This window comes from Lampetra planeri, unplaced genomic scaffold (genome assembly GCF_965212315.1).
Source record: "Lampetra planeri unplaced genomic scaffold, kcLamPlan1.2.h2 scaffold_137, whole genome shotgun sequence".
Classification (NCBI taxonomy): Eukaryota; Metazoa; Chordata; class Hyperoartia; order Petromyzontiformes; family Petromyzontidae; genus Lampetra; species Lampetra planeri.
The window spans coordinates 2,629-27,872 of record NW_027614088.1 but is presented as its reverse complement, the minus strand read 5'-3'; the positions used below and the strand labels follow the sequence as shown (position 1 = coordinate 27,872).

General features: G+C 53.9%; 2 long non-coding RNA genes across 3 annotated transcripts; both read right to left on the bottom strand.

The window, feature by feature from the left end:
* Positions 1–4,791: 4,791 nt before the first annotated feature.
* On the bottom strand, positions 4,792–17,466 carry LOC144739211 (uncharacterized). Of its 2 annotated transcripts, none has more exons than XR_013589374.1 (2): positions 9,359–17,466; positions 4,792–4,975 (listed from the first exon to the last, which is right to left on the bottom strand). It is a non-coding gene; the product is annotated as an uncharacterized LOC144739211 (long non-coding RNA). The 2 variants fall into 2 exon arrangements; XR_013589375.1 differs by lacking the exon at positions 4,792–4,975 and adding an exon at positions 7,199–9,109.
* Positions 17,467–18,739: 1,273 nt separating this feature from the next.
* LOC144739212 (uncharacterized) lies at positions 18,740–24,922 on the bottom strand. The gene is made up of 2 exons (XR_013589376.1): positions 24,822–24,922; positions 18,740–24,693 (listed from the first exon to the last, which is right to left on the bottom strand). It is a non-coding gene; the product is annotated as an uncharacterized LOC144739212 (long non-coding RNA).
* Between the last annotated feature and the right edge of the window lie 322 nt (positions 24,923–25,244).

Here is a 25,244-nt window from a genome sequence, read left to right as displayed (position 1 = left end):
CCCCCCCCCCCCCACACACACAAACACAAGGCCTGTAGCAGCAGTAGCAGCGAGGCAAATGTGAACGTCAAAGTGTTGACGGTGTTACCGGGTCCCGTTAACCGCCTGGAATGGCCGATGATAGAGGAGCAATTTGCGCTTCCTTCCCTGTTGCTCTCCCCCCTTGTACGATGTCGCGAGGTTGCTTGCGAGTTGCACAGAGAACGCGTGGAGTTGCACTGAAGTTGCGAGGAGTTGGAGCAAGGTTGAATGAAATTGTTCTGAGGTTACGTGGAGTTGGACCGAGTTGCCTGGAGTTGCAGCGAGGTTGCGTGGAGTTGCACTGAGGAAGTTGCGTGGAGTTGAACGAGACGTCTGCGCTAGGCACAACTGCTGGGGTCCTGCAACATAGAACGTTAGGAGCCCCTCCCCCCTCCCCCACCCCAGATCCACAACGGCCAACACTGCACGCCGCTTGCTAGCAATGTCACCATCAACGCCCTTTGCTGGCTTGGGGAAATATTCAGCACGGCCGTAAGAGAACACCGATTTCAATCCACCATAGGAACCTCCTTTGCCAGTAGCAGAATATGATCATTGGTTTTTTACCCTTTTATCTGGCAACAAAACCGACACCTTTTGGTGTCATCTGGTCCAACACCATGTGAGACTGGGCTCTAAGAAAAGCTGTCTCGGTGTGGACCAATCAACTTCAAGGACAGTGCATATCATTATCAGAGTTGTGTTTTTTGTTTGCATTCCGACCGCAGGTATTGTGGTCAATGCAAACATGACTCCGTGTCAAAAAGGTATCAGTTTTGTTGCCAGATAAAAGGGTAAAAAACCAATTATCATTGATTTCAATCTTCAGGTCGCATTACGTAAACTTCACGCTGTGGTCATTTGCTAATTAGGTTTTAAGTTTTGCCTCGTTTAAAACTGTCCAAGTCCTGTCGACAACTTTTCCCCACGTGGCCAATTACGATAAACAAAACGTCAACAAACCTCAAGTAGAACATCCACATCGCTCGTTTGGTGAGCAAGGCCGAGGATCGGGCCGGAGACTCGCACGGTTACCGGGGTTGAGAACTCGCCCAGACATCTCTCCCAAAGTTGGGGGTGGCAGGAACGGATGCCAGCGTGTCTGATTCCCCATCACCACCACCACCACCATCCGCTCAGCCTTGACAATAATAAAACACAACCTCCATGATGCTCACGCGTGGCTACAGAGCACGGCTCATTGCCATTGATCATAAATAATGCTGCTGCTGCTGCTGCTGTGGGTAGCAAGAGACGTTGACACTCCATGATGGACGCTGTTGGGTGTCTCTGGCCCCTCCTGTCCAGGACTGGGTTGTAACAGCGGCAGGGGGTTGCGTTCCTCACATTCCGCCCATCGCCACCACCACCATCATCCGCTCAGCCTTGACAACGATAAACACAACCTCCGTGTTCACACTCGTGGCTACCTAGCAGCACTGCTCATGACCAGTTCATAGTAATAATGTTTCTGCTGCTGCTGGTGCGGGTAGCGAGAGACATTGACACTCCCTGATGGACGTTGATGGACGTTGTTGGGAGTTGCATCAAGGTTGCGTTGAGTCGCACAGAGACCGTGTGGAGTTGCACTGAGGAAGCCGCGTGGAGTTGAACCGAGACATCGAGACGCAGACCTGGCTCCCTGTCCCGTCACGGCCTGGGATCTCTGCCCCGTTGGGGCTTCCTTGCTTTGGAGCTGTACCGAGATGTTTGACGTTTGAGCGAGAGTAGACCGGGGAGAGGATTCTGGAAGACAGAACGTGAGACACCCCCCCCCCCACACACAAACACAAGGCCTGTAGCAGCAGTAGCAGCGAGGCAAATGTGAACGTCAAAGTGTTGACGGTGTTACCGGGTCCCGTTAACCGCCTGGAATGGCCGATGATAGAGGAGCAATTTGCGCTTCCTTCCCTGTTGCTCTCCCCCCTTGTACGATGTCGCGAGGTTGCTTGGGAGTTGCACAGAGAATGCGTGGAGTTGCACTGAAGTTGCGAGGAGTTGGAGCAAGGTTGCGTGAAGGTGTTCTGAGGTTACGTGGAGTTGGACCGAGTTGCCTGGAGTTGCAGCGAGGTTACGTAGAGTTGCACTGAGGAAGTTGCGTGGAGTTGAACGAGACGTCTGCGCTAGGCACAACTGCTGGGGTCCTGTAACATAGAACGTTAGGAGCCCCTCCCCCCTCCCCGATACAAACAAATCCTGTAGTAGTAGCAGCAAGGCAAATTGAAATGCACGGCCAAAGGAGTTGCGGTGTTACCAGGAGGCCCGCTGTCTGGGTTTTCCCGACGACGCCCCAGACATCTGAACTTCCTTCACGGGATGCACGAGAGGGTTTGCGTGGAGTTCGAACCAAGAGAGACGTCTGTGTAAATGGGACTTGGGGATCTTGCGACTGCCTGGATTCACCGATGATCTCTCTTCCCCCTTTTTGCCGGCGTCACGAGGACGCAGGAGACGCGAAGGATTCTGGAAGATAAAACGTCAGGACCCCCCCCCCCCAACTCCGAAACGAACGCAAAGCCTGAAGGAGTCGTTGACAATGCCAATGGCAACGGCGTTTAACCTCAAGTAAAACACCCACGTCGCTCGTTTGGTGAGCAAGGCCGAGGATCGGGCCGGAGACTCGCACGGTTACCTGGGTTGAGAACTCGCCCAGACATCTCTCAGAGTTGGGGGTGGCAGGAACGGATGCCAGCGTGTCTGATTCCCCATCACCACCACCACCACCATCCGCTCAGCCTTGACAATGATAAACACAACCTCCGTGTTCACACTCGTGGCTACCTAGCAGCACTGCTCATGACCAGTTCATAGTAATAATGGTTCTGCTGCTGCGGGTAGCGAGAGACATTGACACTCCCTGATGGACGTTGATGGACGTTGATGGGAGTTGCATCAAGGTTGCGTTGAGTCGCACAGAGACCGTGTGGAGTTGCACTGAGGAAGTTGTGTGGAGTTGAACCGAGACATCGAGACGCAGACCTGGCTCCCCGTCCCGTCACTGCCTGGGATCTCTGCCCCGTTGGGGCTTCCTTGCTTTGGAGCTGTACCGAGATGTTTGACGTTTGAGCGAGAGTAGACCGGGGAGAGGATTCTGGAAGACAGAACGTTAGAGACCCCCCCCCCACTCCCCCTGATACAAACACAAGGCCTGTAGCAGCAGTAGCAGCGAGGCAAATGTGAACGTCAAAGTGTTGACGGTGTTACCGGGTCCCGTTAACCGCCTGGAATGGCCGATGATAGAGGAGCAATTTGCGCTTCCTTCCCTGTTGCTCTCCCCCCTTGTACGATGTCGCGAGGTTGCTTGGGAGTTGCACAGAGAACACGTGGAGTTGCACTGAGGTTGCGAGGAGTTGGAGCAAGGTTGAATGAAATTGTTCTGACGTTACGTAGAGTTGCAGCGAGGTAACGTGGAGTTGCAAAGAGAACGTGTGAAGTTGGAGCAAGGTTGAATTAAATTGTTCTGAGGCTACGTGGAGTTGAACTGAGTTGCCTGGAGTTGCAGCGAGACCGTGTGGAGTTGCACCGAGGAAGTTGCGTGGAGTTGAACCGAGACATCTGCGCTAGGCACAACTGCTGGGGTCCTGTAACATAGAACGTTAGGAGCCCCTCCCCCCTCCCCGATACAAACAAATCCTGTAGTAGTAGCAGCAAGGCAAATTCAAACGCACGGCCAAAGGAGTTGCGGTGTTACCAGTCTAAGACACGGCAACCCTTCCTCCTACCCAGCCCCAACTCCCGACATGAGAACACAAATTCTGTAGCAACGAAACGTTTGTAAAAGCGTAATAGAGTTGTTGTTGCTTTTGGATTGGATCTCGTAAATATTTTAAATGTGTCGTTAAAACCCGCCACCACCCGACACGGCCAATCAGTAGAAAAAGTGTCACGTTGACAAAAGACAAAAGAGTTCACCACTTTAGCCCGCCGGTGTGTTGAAGAGTGAATCCACGACATTTACAATCAGAGTAACAGCGACGTTTCGCTGGAAATTACATCCGGCACCTTCGGTGCGATTTGCCAGAATAGTGAAGCCATCCACCTGCTTCTGGTCTTAAACAGTGCAGGATGACGATGTCATCGTCGTTGTTGAACCCCATCGGGATTCGAGATCAGAGGCGGCGGTGAGGGTCTATGCAACTAAGTAATAGATCAGTAATCAGCCACTTAGCATGTGACTCACCTCTAAGGCATTGCAATGTGTGTTGTGTATTACTTAATACAGTCGGTAAAGTCACGTGACTTTGCCAAAAGACCCAAAGAGAATGAATTCCTGCAACCACTAAAGCTTTAAGTCGAGATTAAAGAAGCTTCCAGGCTGCACTGAGTCTGTAGCTATCACAACGGTTGAAATTATTTGAATTATTCTCAATTAAAATGTATTCTCTAACTAATCTTGGCCAGTAATAATTAGTTCCGCAAAACACTTCAACGTTATCAAAATCAATTGAATGTCCTTGTTGGCAAGCAAGCACTGCCACTGCTGACAGCTGTGTTTGGGAGAATTTAATGTCCCTTTGGTGCTCAAGTAAAACATCCACATCGCTCGTTTGGTGAGCAAGGCCGAGGATCGGGCCGGAGACTCGCACGGTTACCTGGGTTGAGAACTCGCCCAGACATCTCTCTCAAAGTTGGGGGTGGCAGGAACGGATGCCAGCGTGTCTGATTCCCCATCACCACCACCACCATCCGCTCAGCCTTGACAATAATAAAACACAACCTCCATGATGCTCACGCGTGGCTACAGAGCACGGCTCATTGCCATTGATCATAAATAATGCTGCTGCTGCTGCTGCTGTGGGTAGCAAGAGACGTTGACACTCCCTGATGGACGCTGTTGGGTGTCTCTGGCCCCTCCTGTCCAGGACTGGGTTGTAACAGCGGCAGGGGGTTGCGTTCCTCACATTTCGCCCATCGCCACCATCACCCGCTCATCCTTGACAACGATAAACACAACCTCCGTATGTCCACGTGTGGGCTACACAGCCAAGGCTCATTGCCATTGATAAATAAAGTTGCTGTGTGGGAAGTACACGAGTCATTGACACTCCCTGATGGATGGTAATGGCCGTACGGCTTCTCCCACCTTCCACCCAGGGCTGGGTTGGTGTTGTACAGCAGTGCGGCTGCTTGCTCTGTGCGTCAGCTTGCGTTTCACATTCACCACCACCACCTGCCGAGCCTTGACAACGATAAACACAACCTCCGTGTTCACACTCGTGGGCTACAGAGCCAAGGCCCATCACCATTGATAAACAATTATAAATGTTGCCGTGTGGCTGTAAAGCACGAAGAGTTAAGGACACTCCCTGGTGGCGGCAAAGATTCTCGCCTCGCTCCTTCCACGGCTGGTTTACTTTGTGCCGATTAGTACAGCAGTCGGGGGTTGCGTTCCTCCCATTCTCCACCCATCGCCACCATCACCCGCTCATCCTTGACAACGATAAACACAGCTCCACGTTCACACTCGTGGCTACAGAGCCAACTCATGACCCATTGAGAATGACGCATGCAGAGTGAGGCGAGTCAAAGGGCACTCCCTGGTTGTGGCGGTGTCATGGGGGGCTTGCCGTGGTGTCTCTTCTTCCCCTTCTGCAGGGCTGGGCTTGTTGTACAGGGTAGGTAGGTAGGTAGGGCTGCACGTTTGACTAGGTTCTGTAACAGAGAACGTGAAAGGCCCCCCCCCCCGCCCCCCCTCAAGATTTCTGGCAAGCCACAGCAACGGACAGATTCGTATGTTCCACAGGTAACAAGTGGGTGTGTGGGGCGAGTCCATTGGTTTACCCAGACCACGAGGCACGAGACGTCTCACCGCCTGGGCTACGGAGACGCAAGCTCTGCTCAGGTGGGAGGAGATGGGGGGGGGGAGAAACTTCTGGAAGACATTTGGTTAAGGACAACCCCCCCCCCCGCCCGCCCACCCAATGCCTTCTTCCATGCACACAGCGCCGTGCACCACGTGGGGTGAAATTGCATGTGGGAGGAGTGGGACGATTGCTTTACCGCACAGCCTGCGCCACCCACACATAGGAGGATGGCCGGTCGGTGGAGCTTGGTATAGAACGCCAGCAGCCAGTGAGCGGCTACAAAACGCGCACACGGGGGAGGAGGGTGCAGGGCAGACGGAGCAGCTGTGTGAGCTTCCTGTGGCTGGGCAGCAGAGGGGCGGTGACGGTGGCCGATTCAGTGGCAGTGCAGAGGCGGTGATGGTGGCTGGGCAGTGCAGAGGGGGTGATGGTGGCTGGACAGTGATCGTGGCTGGGCAGCAGATGGCGGTGACGGTGGCCGATTCAGTGGCAGTGCAGAGGCGGTGATGGTATTTAGTGGCAGTGCAGAGGCGGTGATGGTATTTAGTGGCAGTGCAGAGGCGGTGATGGTATTTAGTGGCAGTGCAGAGACGGTGATGGTGGCTGGGCAGTGCAGAGGCGGTGATGGTGGCTGGGCAGTGATCGTGGCTGGGCAGCAGATGGCGGTGACGGTGGCCAAGCAGTGGCAGGCGGTGACAGTGGAGCTGTGACAGTAGCAGCGTTGACGGTGGGCTGAGCGCTGACTGAGTGTGATGTTTGTGACCCGACGATTGATTTCACGCCGGCAAGGAACCGCCTGTGCGAGCGAGCCCCGTGCATCTGCGTCCCCGACCCTCCTCTGCTTCACACGTCTCCTGGACGATGCCCACTTCCCCCTCGGGCAATCTGCGCAAAAGACCAGGCCGACAAGAGTTGCTGTTGGTCGCTTCGCAATGGTCCCCCCCTCCCCCCCCCAATAAGCACACTTAGGAGGGCAATACAAGTGTGTAGCTGCTGCATGCCCCGTCAATCGCATAGTGGGGTGGGGGGGGGGGGTCCCCCAGCCTTGCCCTCTCCAAGTGGCTTAAGCGGTGCGCAATTTCCACGTTCGTAAAAAAGTCAATTGTTAAATCTTTGGCAAAGAGGGGGGGCCGCCTCCCTTCAAGAAGCACTTGCTGATGCAGATTTATAGTTTGTAAAAAATTACTTCAAATTCCTCCACAATTTGTCGAGCGTTCATTGTCCAATCGTTCATTTCCCGGAACCTTCCAGACTTCACGCATGCCGGGGCTTTGACGTTGCCAAACCGACGTGGAGTGGCCGCGATGACTCGGGATGAAAGAGTTTGTTTCATGGAGACATTTCATCCTCGCAATAAAAAAAATCTCCGCAAATTCATCCTCCAGTTTTTTAATGTTTCACGAGCAGCGAACAGAACCTTTTGACGGGCGGTCTCTGCCCCGTTGGGGCTTCCTTTCTTTGGAGCTGTACCGAGATGTTTCAGAGTAGACACGAGGAAAGATTCTGGAAGACAGAACGTTAGAGTACCCCCCCCCCCCAACACAAACAAGTCCTGTAGTAGTAGCAGCAAGGCAAATTCAAACGCACGGCCAAAGGGGTTGCGGTGTTACCAGGAGGTCCGCTAACTGCCCGTATCCACCGTCGATTCGACCGTTTGCACTTCCTGCCTCTGCAGTTGAACCGAGACATCGAGACGCAGACCTGACTCCCTGTCCCGTCACTGCCTGGGATCTCTGCCCCGTTGGGGCTTCCTTGCTTTGGAGCTGTACCGAGATGTTTGACGTTTGAGCGAGAGTAGACCGGGGAGAGGATTCTGGAAGATAGAACGTGAGACAAACCCCCCCCCCCCACACACACAAACACAAGGCCTGTAGCAGCAGTAGCAGCAGTAGCAGCGAGGCAAATGTGAACGTCAAAGTGTTGACGGTGTTACCGGGTCCCGCTAACCGCCTGGAATGGCCGATGGTAGAGGAGCAATTTGCGCTTCCTTCCCTGTTGCTCTCCCCCCTTGTACGATGTCGCGAGGTTGCTTGCGAGTTGCACTGAGAAAGTTGCCTGGAGTTGCAGCCAGGTTACGTGGAGTTGCACTGAGGAAGTTGCGTGGAGTTGAACCGAGACATCTGCGCTAGGCACAACTGCTGGGGTCCTGTAACATAGAACGTTAGGAGCCCCTCCCCCCTCCCCGATACAAACAAATCCTGTAGTAGTAGCAGCAAGGCAAATTCAAACGCACGGCCAAAGGAGTTGCGGTGTTACCAGTCTAAGACACGGCAACCCTTCCTCCTACCCAGCCCCAACTCCCGACATGAGAACACAAATTCGGTAGCAACGAAACGTTTGTAAAAGCGTAATAGAGTTGTTGTTGCTTTTGGATTGGATCTCGTAAATATTTTAAATGTGTCGTTAAAACCCGCCACCACCCGACACGGCCAATCAGTAAAAAAAGTGTCACGTTGACAAAAGACAAAATAGTTCACCACTTTAGCCCGCCGGTGTGTTGAAGAGTGGATCGACGACATTTACAATCAGAGTAACAGCGACGTTTCGCTGAAAATTACATCCGGCACCTTCGGTGCGATTTGCCAGAATAGTGAAGCCATCCACCTGCTTCTGGTCTTAAACAAACAGTGCAGGAAGACGATGTCATCGTCGTTGTTGAACCCCTTCAGGATTCGAGATCAGAGGCGGCGGTGAGGGTCTATGCAACTAAGTAATAGATCAGTAATCAGCCACTTAGCATGTGACTCACCTCTAAGGCATTGCAATGTGTGTTGTGTATTACTTAATACAGTCGGTAAAGTCACGTGACTTTGCCGAAAGACCCAAAGAGAATGAATTCCTGCAGCCACTAACGCTTTAAGTCGAGATTTAAGAAGCTTCCAGGCTGCGCCGAGTCTGTAGCTATCACAACGGTTGAAATTATTTGAATTATTCTCAATTAAAATGTATTCTCTAATCTTGGCCAGTAATAATTAGTTCCGCAAAACACTTCAACGTTATCAAAATCAATTGAATGTCCTTGTTGGCAAGCAAGCACTGCCACTGCTGACAGCTGTGTTTGGGAGAATTTAATGTCCCTTTGGTGCTCAAGTAAAACATCCACATCGCTCGTTTGGTGAGCAAGGCCGAAGATCGGGCCGGAGACTCGCACGGTTACCTGGGTTGAGAACTCGCCCAGACATCTTTCTCAGAGTTGGGGGTGTCAGGAACGGATGCCAGCGTGTCTGATTCCCCATCACCACCACCACCATCATCCGCTCAGCCTTGACAACGATAAACACAACCTCCGTATGTCCACGTGTGGACTACACAGCCAAGGCTCATTGCCATTGATAAATAAAGTTGCTGTGTGGGAAGTACACGAGTCATTGACACTCCCTGATGGATGGTAATGGCCGTACGGCTTCTCTCCCCTTCCACCCAGGGCTGGGTTGGTGTTGTACAGCAGTGCGGCTGCTTGCTCTGTGCGTCAGCTTGCGTTTCCCATTCACCACCACCACCACCTGCCGAGCCTTGACAACGATAAACACAACCTCCGTGTTCACACTCGTGGCTGCCTAGCAGCACTGCTCATGACCAGTTCATAGTAATAATGTTGCTGCTGCTGCTGTGGGTAGCAAGAGACATTGACACTCCCTGATGGACGCTGTTGGAGTTGCATCAAGGTTGCGTTGAGTTGCACAGAGACCGTGTGGAGTTGCACTGAGGAAGTTGCGTGGAGTTGAACGAGACGTCTGCGCTAGGCACAACTGCTGGGGTCCTGTAACATGGAACGTTAGGAGCCCCTCCCCCCTCCCAGATCCACAATGTCCAACACTGCACGCCGCTTGCTAGCAATGTAACCATCAACGCCCTTTGCTGGCTTGGGGAAATATTCAGGACGGCCCTAAGAGAACACCGATTTAAATCTTGCAGTAACGTGAGGGACCGTGGTGATTTCCAGCCAACACGAGTTGAGCGTCGACAATTTGAGCCGTAAACGTGGACAATTAGAGCTGCAAAAAAAGATCATTTAAATTTTTTTTTCTCAATTATAGAATATAGTATTGTCATCAGTATGACATACCTATACGAAGGTTGCAGTGGATACGACATTGGGAATACGGTTGAAATTGAGTTACAAGATTTCTTTTTTGAGGATACAACAGACTTGAGTTAAATAAAAGCGTGTAAAAAAGCGATAGATTTGGGCAGACGCAGACCTGCCTCCCCCTGTCTTGCCACTGCCTGGGATCTCTGCCCCATTGGGGCTTCCTTTCGTTGGAGCTGTACCGAGATGTTTGACGTTTGAGCGAGAGTAGACCGGGGAGAGGATTCTGGAAGACAGAACGTTAGGAACCCCCCCCCCAACCCACCCCCAGCGGCGATGCGAACGCAGTAGCAACGTCTGCAGTGAAAACAAACTTGGGCAAGAGTCGCATTGTTACCAGGTGCCACGGAAACCGGCCTGAATTCTCCACGACGAAGCCCAGACACCTTTACGGGACGCACGAGAGGGTTTGCGTGGAGTTCGAACCGAGAGAGACGTCTGTGTAAATGGGACTTGGGGATCTTGCGACTGCCTGGATTCACCGATGAGCTCTCTTCCCCCTCTTTGCCGGCGTCGCGAGGACGCAGGAGACGCGAGTGAGTCTGGAAGATAAAACGTCAGGACGCCCCCCCCCAACTCCGATACGAACGCAAAGCCTGAAGCAGTCGTTGACGACGCCAATGGCAACGGCGTTTTAACTTTACCAGGTGTCCCGTTAACGGCCTGGATTCTCCCGACAACGCCCCAGACATCTGCACGCCCTCCACTCCGCTTGCGCAACACGAAGCCGCGTGGAGTTGAACCGAGACATCGAGACGCAGACCTGGCTCCCTGTCCCGTCACTGCCTGGGATCTCTGCCCCGTTGGGGCTTCCTTGCTTTGGAGCTGTACCGAGATGTTTGACGTTTGAGCGAGAGTAGAGACCGGGGAGAGGATTCTGGAAGACAGAACGTTAGGACACCCCCCCCACCAACCCACTCCCAGCTGCGATGCGAACGCAGTAGCAACGTCTGCAGTGAAAACAAACTTGAACGGGTGGGCAAAGGAGTCACACGCTGTTACCAGGTTCCATGGAAACTGCTTGGATTCTCCTAACGACGCCCCAGACATCCGCACTTCCTTCACAGGACGCACGAGAGGGTTTGCGTGGAGTTCGAACCGAGAGAGACGTCTGTGTAAATGGGACTTGGGGATCTTGCGACTGCCTGGATTCACCGATGATCTCTCTTCCCCCTCTTTGCCGACGTCGCGAGGACGCAGGAGACGCGAGGGATTCTGGAAGATAAAACGTCAGGACCCCCCCCCACCTCCGATACGAACGCAAAGCCTGAAGTAGTCGTTGATGATTCTGGTCTGCTGGCACTTTGCTCCAAACTCCACTCCAGATCCTGATCCTCACTCCAAACTCCACTCCAGATCCTGATCCTCACTCCAAACTCCACTCCAGATCCTGATCCTCACTCCAAACTCCACTCCAGATCCTCACTCCAAACTCCACTCCAGATCCTGATCCTCACTCCAAACTCCACTCCAGATCCTCGCTCCAAACTCCACTCCAGATCCTCACTCCAAACTCCACTCCAGATCCTCGCTCCAAACTCCACTCCAGATCCTCGCTCCAAACTCCACTCCAGATCCTCGCTCCAAACTCCACTCCAGATCCTCACTCCAAACTCCACTCCTGATCCTCGCTCCAAACTCCACTCCAGATCCTCACTCCAAACTCCACTCCAGATCCTCACTCCAAACTCCACTCCAGATCCTCACTCCAAACTCCACTCCAGATCCTCACTCCAAACTCCACTCCAGATCCTCACTCCAAACTCCACTCCAGATCCTCACCCCAAACTCCATTCCAGATCCTCACTCCAAACTCCACTCCAGATCCTCACTCCAAACTCAACTCCAGATCCTCACTCCAAACTCAACTCCTGATCCTCACTCCAGACTCCACTCCTGATCTTCGCTCCAAACTCCACTCCTGATCACCACCACCATCACAATCATCCACAAGGCGATGGAGAGACACGCGAGGGTTTGCGTGCGGAAAATCAGAGCTGGGCTCCTGTAACCGCCTGGATCTGGATTCGCACATCACTGTCAACTCTCTCGCTCTTCCCCCCGTTGCAGTTCTTGTTGCCAGCACGCAGGAGACGCGAGTCTGCAAGACACGGCGTTAACACAACACCCCCCCCCCTTACCCGCCCCGTCAACTCCAGACATACGAACACAAATAAAATAACAAAAACTCACGTTTGAAAAAGCGATAGATTTGGGCAGAGAAGATTTGTGGTGTTTACCAGGTGCCAGGGAAACCGGCCTGAATTCTCTGCGACGAAGCCCAGACACCTTTACGGGACGCACGAGAGGGTTTGCTTGGAGTTCGAACCGAGAGAGACGTCTGTGTAAATGGGACTTGGGGATCTTGCGACTGCCTGGATTCACCGATGATCTCTCTTCCCCCTCTTTGCCGGCGTCGCGAGGACGCAGGAGACGCGAAGGATTCTGGAAGATAAAACGTCAGGACCCCCCCCCCCCAACTCCGACACGAACGCAAAGCCTGAAGCAGTCGTTGATAATGCCAATGGCACCGGCGTTTAACCTCAAGTAGAACATCCACATCGCTCGTTTGGTAAGGCCGAGGATCGGGCCGGAGACTCGCACGGTTACCTGGGTTGAGAACTCGCCCAGACATCTCTCTCAGAGTTGGGGGTGGCAGGAACGGATGCCAGCGTGTCTGATTCCCCATCACCACCACCACCACCATCCGCTCAGCCTTGACAATAATAAAACACAACCTCCATGATGCTCACGCGTGGCTACAGAGCACGGCTCATTGCCATTGATCATGAATAATGCTGCTGCTGCTGTGGGTAGCAAGAGACGTTGACACTCCCTGATGGACGCTGTTGGTCGTCTCTAGCCCCTCCTGTCCAGGACTGGGTTGTAACAGCGGCAGGGGGTTGCGTATCTCCCATTCCGCCCATCATCACCACCACCATCATCAGCTCTGCCTTGACAACGATAAACACAACCTCCGTGTTCACACTCGTGGCTACCAAGCAGCACTGCTCATGACCAGTTCATAGTAATAATGTTGCTGCTGCTGTGGGTAGCGAGAGACATTGACACTCCCTGATGGACGTTGATGGACGTTGTTGGGAGTTGCATCAAGGTTGCGTTGAGTCGCACAGAGACCGTGTGGAGTTGCACTGAGGAAGTTGCGTGGAGTTGAACCGAGACATCGAGACGCAGACCTGGCTCCCTGTCCCGTCACTGCCTGGGATCTCTGCCCCGTTGGGGCTTCCTTGCTTTGGAGCTGTACCGAGATGTTTGACGTTTGAGCGAGAGTAGACCGGGGAGAGGATTCTGGAAGACAGAACGTGAGACACCCCCCCCCCCCCACACACACAAACACAAGGCCTGTAGCAGCAGTAGCAGCGAGGAAAATGTGAACGTCAAAGTGTTGACGGTGTTACCGGGTCCCGTTAACCGCCTGGAATGGCCGATGATAGAGGAGCAATTTGCGCTTCCTTCCCTGTTGCTCTCCCCCCTTGTACGATGTCGCGAGGTTGCTTGGGAGTTGCACAGAGAACGCGTGGAGTTGCACTGAGCTTGCGAGGAGTTGGAGCAAGGTTGCGTGAAGGTGTTCTGAGGTTACGTAGAGTTGCAGCGCGTTAACGTGGAGTTGCACAGAGAACGTGTGGAGGTGAGGAGTTGGAGCAAGGTTGAATGAAATTGTTCTGAGGCTACGTGGAGTTGGACCGAGTTGCCTGGAGTTGCACAGAGACCGTGTGGAGTTGCACTGAGGAAGTTGCGTGGAGTTGAACGAGACGTCTGCGCTAGGCACAACTGCTGGGGTCCTGTAACATAGAACGTTAGGAGCCCCTCCCCCCTCCCCCACCCCAGACCCACAACGGCCAACACTGCACGCCGCTTGCTAGCAATGTCACCATCAACGCCCTTTGCTGGCTTGGGGAAATGTTCAGCACGGCCGTAAGAGAACACCGATTTCAATCCACCATAGGAACCTCCTTTGCCAGTAGCAGAATATGATCATTGGTTTTTTACCCTTTTATCTGGCAACAAAACCGACACCTTTTGGTGTCATCTGGTCCAACACCATGTGAGACTGGGCTCCAAGAAAAGCTGTCTCGGGTGTGGACCAATCAATTTCAAGGACAGTGCATACATTATCAGAGTTGTGTTTTTTGTTTGCATTCTGACCGCAGGTATTGTGGTCAATGCAAACATGACTCCGTGTCAAAAAGGTATCAGTTTTGTTGCCAGATAAAAGTGTAAAAAACCAATTATCATTGATTTCAATCTTCAGGTCGCATTACGTAAACTTCACGCTGTGGTCATTTGCTAATTAGGTTTAAAGTTTTGCCTCGTTTAAAACTGTCCAAGTCCTGTCGACAACTTTTCCCCACGTGGCCAATTACGATAAACAAAACGTCAACAAACCTCAAGTAGAACATCCACATCGCTCGTTTGGTGAGCAAGGCCGAGGATCGGGCCGGAGACTCGCACGGTTACCGGGGTTGAGAACTCGCCCAGACATCTCTCCCAAAGTTGGGGGTGGCAGGAACGGATGCCAGCGTGTCTGATTCCCCATCACCACCACCATCCGCTCAGCCTTGACAATAATAAAACACAACCTCCATGATGCTCACGCGTGGCTACAGAGCACGGCTCATTGCCATTGATCATAAATAATGTTGCTGCTGCTGCTGCTGTGTGGTAGCAAGAGACGTTGACACTCCCTGATGGACGCTGTTGGGTGTCTCTGGCCCCTCCTGTCCAGGACTGGGATCTCTGCCCCGTTGCGGGTTCCTTTCGTTGGAGCTGTACCGAGATGTTTCAGAGTAGACACGAGGAAAGATTCTGGAAGACAGAACGTTAGAGACCCCCCTCCCCCCCCCACCCTGATACAAACACAAGGCCTGATCTGATCCCATCCTTAAAGGATGTCATTCTTGACTCACAGTACCCTGGTGTCTACAAACTGAGTAGCATTTGTGGTGATTGTTAGATCAATATTAATGCGACTGCCTGGATTCACCGATGATCTCTTCCCTCTCTCTGCTGGTGTTGCGAGGACACAGGAGATGCGAGGAATTCTGGAAGACACGGTGTTAAGACCCCCCCCCCCCCAACTCCGATACAAACACAAGGCTTGTAGCAGCAAGGCAAATTTGAATGTCAAAGTGTTGACGGTGTTACCGGGTCCCGTTAACCGCCCGGAATGGCCGATGATAGAGGAGCAATTTGCGCTTCCTTCCCTGTTGCTCTCCCCCCTTGTACGATGTCGCGAGGTTGCTTGGGAGTTGCACCGAGAAAGTTGCGTGGAGTTGGAGCGAGGTTGCGTGACGGTGTTCTGAAGTTATGTAGAGTTGCAGCGAGGTTGCATGGAGTTGCACAAAGAACGCGTGGAGGTGAGGAGTTGGATCAAGGTTGCGTGAAGGTGTTCTGACGATACGTAGAGTTGCAGAGGTTACGTGGAGTTGGTCCATGGTTGTGTGGAGTTGCAGAGGTTACGTGGAGTTGGTCCATGGTTGTGTGGAGTTGAACCGAGGTTATGTGGAGTTGCACAGAGGCCGTGTGGAGTTGCACTGAGGAAGTTGCGTGGAGTTGAACCGAGACGTCTGCGCTAGGCACAACTGCTGGGGTCCTGTAACATAGAACGTTAGGAGCCCCTCCCCCCTCCCCGATACAAACAAATCCTGTAGTAGCAGCAGCAGCAAGGCAAACTCAAACGCACGGCCAAAGAAGTTGCGGTGTTACCAGGAGGTCCGCTGTCTGGGTTTTCCCAACGACGCCCCAGACATCTGAACTTCCTTCACGGGACGCACGAGAGGGTTTGCGTGGAGTTCGAACCGAGAGAGACGTCTGTGTAAATCGAACTTGGGGATCTTGCGACTGCCTGGATTCACCGATGATCTCTCTTCCCGCTCTTTGCCGGCGTCGCGAGGACACAGGAGACGCGAGGGATTCTGGAAGATAAAACGTCAGGACCCCCCCCCCCACCTCCGATACGAACGCAAAGCCTGAAGCAGTCGTTGATCATTCTGGTCTGCTGGCACTTTGCTCCAAACTCCACTCCAGATCCTCGCTCCAAACTCCACTCCAGATCCTCGCTCCAAACTCCACTCCAGATCCTCGCTCCAAACTCCACTCCAGATCCTCGCTCCAAACTCCACTCCAGATCCTCGCTCCAAACTCCACTCCAGATCCTCGCTCCAAACTCCACTCCAGATCCTCGCTCCAAACTCCACTCCAGATCCTCGCTCCAAACTCCACTCCAGATCCTCGCTCCAAACTCCACTCCAGATCCTCGCTCCAAACTCCACTCCAGATCCTCGCTCCAAACTCCACTCCAGATCCTCGCTCCAAACTCCACTCCAGATCCTCGCTCCAAACTCCACTCCAGATCCTCACTCCAAACTCCACTCCTGATCCTCGCTCCAAACTCCACTCCAGATCCTCGCTCCAAACTCCACTCCAGATCCTCGCTCCAAACTCCACTCCAGATCCTCGCTCCAAACTCCACTCCAGATCCTCGCTCCAAACTCCACTCCAGATCCTCACTCCAAACTCCACTCCTGATCCTCACTCCAAACTCCACTCCAGATCCTCGCTCCAAACTCCACTCCAGATCCTCACTCCAAACTCCACTCCAGATCCTCGCTCCAAACTCCACTCCAGATCCTCACTCCAAACTCTACTCCAGATCCTCGCTCCAAACTCCACTCCAGATCCTCACTCCAAACTCCACTCCTGATCCTCGCTCCAAACTCCACTCCTGATCCTCACTCCAAACTCCACTCCTGATCCTCACTCCAAACTCCACTCCAGATCCTCGCTCCAAACTCCACTCCAGATCTTCGCTCCAAACTCCACTCCTGATCCTCACTCCAAACTCCACTCCTGATCCTCGCTCCAAACTCCACTCCTGATCCTCGCTCCAAACTCCACTCCTGATCCTCGCTCCAGACTCCACTCCTGATCCTCGCTCCAAACTCCACTCCAGATCCTCACTCCAGACTCCACTCCTGATCCTCACTCCAAACTCCACTCCAGATCCTCACTCCAAACTCCACTCCTGATCCTCGCTCCAAACTCCACTCCAGATCCTCGCTCCAAACTCCACTCCAGATCCTCACTCCAAACTCCACTCCAGATCCTCACTCCAAACTCCACTCCTGATCCTCGCTCCAAACTCCACTCCTGATCCTCGCTCCAAACTCCACTCCTGATCCTCGCTCCAAACTCCACTCCTGATCCTCGCTCCAAACTCCACTCCAGATCCTCGCTCCAAACTCCACTCCAGATCCTCACTCCAAACTCCACTCCTGATCCTCGCTCCAAACTCCACCCCTGATCACCACCACCACAATCACCTCCACCACTACAATCATACACAAGGCGATGATGGAGAGACACGAGAGGGTTTGCGTGGAGTTCGAACCGAGAGAGACGTCTGTGTAAATGGGACTTGGGGATCTTGCGACTGCCTGGATTCACCGATGATCTCTCTTCCCCCTCTTTGCTGGCGTCGCGAGGACGCAGGAGAAGCGAGTCTGGAAGATAAAACGTCAGGACCCCCCCCCCCCAACTCCGATACAAACGCAAAGCCTGAAGCAGTCGTTGACGACGCCAATGGCAACGGCGTTTCAACTTTACCAGGTGTCCCGTTAACGGCCTGGATTCTCCCGACGACGCCCCAGACATCTGCACGCCCTCCACTCCGCTTGCGCAACACGAAGCCGCGTGGAGTTGAACCGAGACATCGAGACGCAGACCTGGCTCCCTGTCCCGTCACTGCCTGGGATCTCTGCCCCGTTGGGGCTTCCTTGCTTTGGAGCAGTACCGAGATGTTTGACGTTTGAACGAGAGTAGAGACCGGGGAGAGGATTCTGGAAGACAGAACGTTAGGACACCCCCCCCACTCCCCCTGATACAAACAAGGCTTGTAGCAGCAGTAGCAGCCAGGCAAATGTGAACGTCAAAGTGTTGACGGTGTTACCGGGTCCCGTTAACCGCCCGGAATGGCCGATGATAGAGGAGCAATTTGCGCTTCCTTCCCTGTTGCTCTCCCCCCTTGTACGATGTCGCGAGGTTGCTTGGGAGTTGCACAGAGAACGCGTGGAGTTGCACTGAGGAAGTTGCGTGGAGTTGAACCGAGACATCGAGACGCAGACCTGGCTCCCTGTCCCGTCACTGCCTGGGATCTCTGCCCCGTTGGGGCTTCCTTGCTTTGGAGCTGTACCGAGATGGTTGACGTTTGAGCGAGAGTAGAGACAAGGGAGAGGATTCTGGAAGACAGAACGTGAGACAACCCCCCCCCCCCACACACAAACACAAGGCCTGTAGCAGCAGTAGCAGCAAGGCAAATGTGAATGTCAAAGTGTTGACGGTGTTACCGGGTCCCGTTAACCGCCTGGAATGGCCGATGATAGAGGAGCAATTTGCGCTTCCTTCCCTGTTGCTCTCCCCCCTTGTACGATGTCGCGAGGTTGCTTGGGAGTTGCACAGAAAACGTGTGGAGGTGAGGAGTTGGAGCAAGTTTGAATGAAATTGTTCTGAGGCTACGTGGAGTTGAACTGAGTTGCCTGGAGTTGCAGCGAGGTGGTGTGGAGTTGCACTGAGGAAGTTGCGTGGAGTTGAACGAGACGTCTGCGCTAGGCACAACTGCTGGGGTCCTGTAACATAGAACGTTAGGAGCCCCTCCCCCCTCCCCCACCCCAGACCCACAACGGCCAACACTGCACGCCGCTTGCTAGCAATGTCACCATCAACGCCCTTTGCTGGCTTAGGGAAATGTTCAGGACGGCCGTAAGAGAACACCGATTTCAATCTTCAGGTCACATTACGTAAACTTGACGCTGTGGTCATTTGCTAATAAAAGTGTCAAGTTTTGCCTCGTTTAAAACTTTCACAAAGTCCTGCCCACAACCTTTCCCCACGTGGCCAATTACGAAAAGCAAAACATTATAGGGTTTTTTCCCCTCCGATGTTCTGAGGTTACTTAGAGTTGCATCGAGGTAACTACAAATCCTGTAGTAAGTAGCAGCAAGACAAACTCAAACCCACGGCCAAAGGAGTTGCGGTGTTACCAGGAAATCCGCTGTCTGGGTTTTCCCGACGAATGTCCCAGAGTTCGAACCGAGAGAGACGTCTGTGTAAATGGGACTTGGGGATCTTGCGACTGCCTGGATTCACCGATGATCTCTCTTCCCCCTCTTTGCCGGCGTCGCGAGGACGCAGGAGACGCGAGGGATTCTGGAAGATAAAACGTCAGGACCCCCCACCCCCAACTCCGACACGAACGCAAAGCCTGAAGCAGTCGCTGACAATGCCAACGGCGTTTCAACTTTACCAGGTGTCCCGTTAACGGCCTGGATTCTCCCGACGACGCCCCAGACATCTGCACGCCCTCCACTCCGTTTGCGCAACACGAAGCCGCGTGGAGTTGAACCGAGACATCGAGACGCAGACTTGGCTCCCTGTCCCATCACTGCCTGGGATCTCTGCCCCGTTGGGGCTTCCTTGCTTTGGAGCTGTACCGAGATGTTTGACGTTTGAGCGAGAGTAGAGACCGGGGAGAGGATTCTGGAAGATAAACGGTTAGGACACCCACCCCCCAACTCACCCCCAGCAGAAATTCGAACGCAGTAGCAACGTCTGTAATGAAAACAAACTTGAACAGGTGGCAAAAGAGTTGCGCTGTTACCAGGTTCCATGGAAACTGCTTGGATTCTCCCGACGAAGCCCTGATATTCCCACTTCCTTTACGGGACGCACGAGAGGGTTTTTGCGTGGAGTTCGAACCGAGAGAGACGTCTGTGTAAATGGGACTTGGGGATCTTGCGACTGCCTGGATTCACCCATGATCTCTCTTCCCCCTCTTTGCTGTCGTCGCGAGGACGCAGGAGACGCGAGGGATTCTGGAAGGTAAAACGTCAGGACCCCGCCCCCTCCCAACTCCGATACGAACGCAAAGCCTGAAGTAGTCGTTGATAATGCCAATGGCAACGGCGTTTAACCTCAAGTAGAACATCCACATCGCTCGTTTGGTAAGGCCGAGGATCGGGCCGGAGACTCGCACGGTCACCTGGGTTGAGAACTCGCCCAGACATCTCTCTCAAAGTTGGGGGTGGCAGGAACAGATGCCAGCGTGTCTGATTCCCCATCACCACCACCACCACCACCCGCTCAGCCTTGACAATAATGAAACACAACCTCCATGATGCTCACGCGTGCCTCTACAGCCAAGGCTCATTGCCATTGATCAATAAAGTTGCTGTGTGGGAAATACAAGAGTCATTGACACTCCCTGGGTTGGTGTTGTACAGCAGTGCGGCTGCTTGCTCTGTGCGTCAGCTTGCGTTTCACATTCACCACCACCACCACCTGCTGAGCCTTGACAACGATAAACACAACCTCCGTGTTCACACTCGTGGGCTACAGAGCCAAGGCCCATCACCATTGATAAACAATTATAAATGTTGCCGTGTGGCTGTAAAGCACGAAGAGTTAAGGACACTCCCTGGTGGCGGCAAAGATTCTCGCCTCGCTCCTTCCACGGCTGGTTTACTTTGTGCCGATTAGTACAGCAGTCGGGGGGGGGTTGAGTTCCTCCCATTCTCCACCCATCGCCACCATCACCCGCTCATCCTTGACAACGATAAACACAGCTCCACGTTCACACTCGTGGCTACAGAGCCAACTCATGACCCATTGAGAATGACGCATGCAGAGTGAGGCGAGTCAAAGGGCACTCCCTGGTTGTGGCGGTGTCATGGGGGGCTTGCCGTGGTGTCTCTTCTTCCCCTTCTGCAGGGCTGGGCTTGTTGTACAGGGTAGGTAGGTAGGGCTGCACGTTTGACTAGGTTCTGTAACAGAGAACGTGAAAGGCCCCCCCCGCCCCCCCCTCAAGATTTCTGGCAAGCCACAGCAACGGACAGATTCGTATGTTCCACAGGTAACAAGTGGGTGTGTGGGGCGAGTCCATTGGTTTACCCAGACCAGAGGCACGAGACGTCTCACCGCCTGGGCTACGGAGACGCAAGCTCTGCTCAGGTGGGAGATGGGGGGGGGAGAAACTTCTGGAAGACATTTGGTTAAGGACAACCCCCCCGCCCACCCAATGCCTTCTTCCATGCACACAGCGCCGTGCACCACGTGGGGTGAAATTGCATGTGGGAGGAGTGGGACGATTGCTTTACCGCACAGCCTGCGCCACCCACACATAGGAGGATGATGGCCGGTCGGTGGAGCTTGGTATAGAACGCCAGCAGCCAGCGAGCGGCTACAAAACGCGCACACGGGGGAGGAGGGTGCAGGGCAGACGGAGCAGCTGTGTGAGCTTCCTGTGGCTGGGCAGCAGAGGGGCGGTGACGGTGGCCGATTCAGTGGCAGTGCAGAGGCGGTGATGGTGGCTGGGCAGTGATCGTGGCTGGGCAGCAGATGGCGGTGACGGTGGCCGAGCAGTGGCAGGCGGTGACAGTGGAGCTGTGACAGTAGCAGCGTTGACGGTGGGCTGAGCGCTGACTGAGTGTGATGTTTGTGACCCGACGATTGATTTCACGCCGGCAAGGAACCGCCTGTGCGAGCGAGCCCCGTGCATCTGCGTCCCCGACCCTCCTCTGCTTCACACGTCTCCTGGACGATGCCCACTTCCCCCTCGGGCAATCTGCGCAAAAGACCAGGCCGACAAGAGTTGCTGTTGGTCGCTTCGCAATGCTCCCCCCCCCCCACCAATAAACACACTTAGGAGGGCAATACAAGTGTGTAGCTGCTGCATACCCCGTCAATCGCATAGTGGGGGGGTCCCCCAGCCTTGCCCTCTCCAAGTGGCTTAAGCGGTGCGCAATTTCCACGTTCGTAAAAAAGTCAATTGTTAAATCTTTCCCAAAGAGGGGGGACCGCCTCCCTTCAAGATGCACTTGCCGATGCAGATTTATAGTTTGTAAAAAATTACTTCAAATTCTTCCACAATTTGTCGAGCGTTCATTGTCCAATCGTTCTTTTTCCGGAACCTTCCAGACTTCACGCGTGCCGGGGCTTTGACGTTGCCAAACCGACGTGAAGTGGCCGCGATGACTCGGGATGAAAGAGTTTGTTTCATGGAGACATTTCATCCTCGCAATAAAAAAAATCTCCGCAAATTCATCCTCCATTTTTTTAATGTTTCACGAGCAGCGAACAGAACCTTTTGACGGGCGGTCTCTGCCCCGTTGGGGTTTCCTTTCTTTGGAGCTGTACCGAGATGTGTGAGCGAGAGTAGACCGGGGAGAGGTTTCTGGAAGATAAACCGTTAGGACACCCACCCCCCCCAACCGCGATGCGAACGCAGTAGCAACGTCTGCAGTGAAAACAAACTTTAACGGGTGGGCAAAGGAGTCACACGCTGTTACCAGGTTCCATGGAAACTGCCTGGAGACGCCCCAGACGCCCTCACGCCCTTCACCCCTCAGCTGTTCCGTGCACGACCGACGCCAAAGGGTGTCCCCCCCCCCCCCCCCGAGTTGAAACCGAGAGAGCGGTCATGACGCAGGACTGGTGGGGCTCCCCTTCCTGTCACTGCCTGGGATCTCTGCCCCGTTGGGGCTTCCTTTCTTTGGAGCTGTACCGAGATGTTTCAGAGTAGACACGAGGAAAGATTCTGGAAGACAGAACATTAGAGTACCCCCCCCCCCCAACACAAACAAATCCTGTAGTAGTAGCAGCAAGGCAGATTCAAACGCACGGCCAAAGGAGTTGCGGTGTTACCAGGAGGTCCGCTAACTGCCCGTATCCACCGCCGATTCGACCGTTTGCACTTCCTGCCTCCGCAGTTGAACCGAGACATCGAGACGCAGACCTGGCTCCCTGTCCCGTCACTGCCTGGGATCTCTGCCCCGTTGGGGCTTCCTTGCTTTGGAGCTGTACCGAGATGTTTGACGTTTGAGCGAGAGTAGACCGGGGAGAGGTTTCTGCAAAAGAAACTGTTAGGACACCCACCCCCCCCCCAAACCCACCCCCAGCTGCGATGCGAACGCAGTAGCAACATCTGCAGTGAAAACAAACCTGGGCAAAAGAGTCGCGTTGTTACCAGGTGCCACGGAAACCGGCCTGAATTCTCCACGACGAAGCCCAGACACCTTTACGGGACGCACGAGAGGGTTTGCGTGGAGTTCGATCCAAGAGAGCCGTCTGTGTAAATGGGACTTGGGGACCTTGCGACTGCCTGGATTCACAGATGATCTCTCTTCCCCCTCTTTGCCGGCGTCGCGAGGACGCAGGAGACGCGAGGGATTCTGGAAGATAAAACGTCAGGACCCCCCCCCTCCCAACTCCGATACGAACGCAAAGCCTGAAGTACTCGTTGATTATGCCAATGGCAACGGCGTTTAACCTCAAGTAGAACATCCACATCGCTCGTTTGGTGAAGGCCGAGGATCGGGCCGGAGACTCGCACGGTTACCTGGGTTGAGAACTCGCCCAGACATCTCTCTCAAAGTTGGGGGTGGCAGGAACGGATGCCAGCGCGTCTGATTCCCCATCACCACCACCATCATCCACTCAGCCTTGACAATAATAAAACACAACCTCCATGATGCTCATGCGTGGCTACAGAGCAGGGCTCATTGCCATTGATCATAAATAATGTTGCTGCTGCGGGTAGCAAGAGACGTTGACACTCCCTGATGGACGCTGTTGGGTGTCTCTGTCCCCTCCTGTCCAGGACTGGGATCTCTGCCATGTTGGGGATTCCTTTCTTTGGAGCTGTACCGAGATGTTTGAACGAAAGTAGACCGGGGAGAGAATTTCTGGAAGATAAACCGTTAGGACCCCCCCCCCCCCCCCAACAGAAATTCGAACGCAGAAGCAACATCTGTAGTGAAAACAAACTTGAACAAGTGGCAAAAGAGTTGCGCTGTTACCAGGTTCCATGGAAACTGCCTGGATTCTCCCGACGAAGCCCTGATATTCCCACTTCCTTTACAGGACGCACGAGAGGGTTTTTGCGTGGAGTTCGAACCGAGAGAGACGTCTGTAAATCGAACTTGGGGATCTTGCGACTGCCTGGATTCACCGATGATCTCTCTTCCCCCTCTGCTGGCGTCGCAAGGACGCAGGAGACGCGAGGGATTCTGGAAGATAAAACGTCAGGAGCCCCCCCCACCTCCAACACGAACGCAAAGCCTGAAGTAGTCGTTAATAATGCCAATGGCAACGGCGTTTAACCTCAAGTAAAACACCCACATCGCTCGTTTCGTGAGCAAGGCCGAGGATCGGGCCGGAGACTCGCACGGTTACCTGGGTTGAGAACTCGCCCAGACATCTCTCTCAAAGTTGGGGGTGGCAGGAACGGATGCCAGTGTGTCCGACTCCCCATCACCACCACCATCACCATCATCCGCTCAGCCTTGACAATGATAAACACAACCTCCGTATGTCCACGTGTGGGCTACAGAGCCAAGGCTCATTGCCATTGATAAATAAAGTTGCTGTGTGGGAAGTACAAAGAGTCATTGACACTCCCTGGGTTGGTGTTGTACAGCAGTGCGGCTGCTTGCTCTGTGCGTCAGCTTGCGTTTCCCATTCACCACCACCACCACCACCTGCTGAGCCTTGACAACGATAAACACAACCTCCGTGTTCACACTCGTGGCTACAGAGCCAACTCATGACCCATTGAGAATGACGCATGCAGAGTGAGGCGAGTCAAAGGGCACTCCCTGGTTGTGGCGGTGTCATGGGGCTTGCCGTGGTGTCTCTTCTTCCCCTTCTGCAGGGCTGGGCTTGTTGTACAGGGTAGGTAGGTAGGGCTGCACGTTTGACTAGGTTCTGTAACAGAGAACGTGAAAGGCCCCCCCCCCCGCCCCCCCTCAAGATTTCTGGCAAGCCACAGCAACGGACAGATTCCTATGTTCCACAGGTAACAAGTGGTGTGTGGGGCGAGTCCATTCGTTTACCCAGACCACGAGGCACGAGACGTCTCACCGCCTGGGCTACGGAGACGCAAGCTCTGCCTCAGGTGGGAGGAGATGGGGGGGGGGGAGAAACTTCTGGAAGACATTGGTTAAGGACAACCACCCCCCCCCGCCCACCCAATGCCTTCTTCCATGCACACAGCACCGTGCAACCACGTGGGGTGAAATTGCATGTGGGAGGAGTGGGACGATTGCTTTACCGCACAGCCTGCGCCACCCACACATAGGAGGATGATGGCCGGTCGGTTGAGCTTGGTATAGAACGCCAGCAGCCAGTGAGCGGCTACAAAACGCGCACACGGGGGAGGAGGGTGCAGGGCAGACGGAGCGCTGTGTGAGCTTCCTGTGGCTGGGCAGCAGGAGGGTGGTGACGGTGGCCGATTCAGTGGCAGTGCAGAGGCGGTG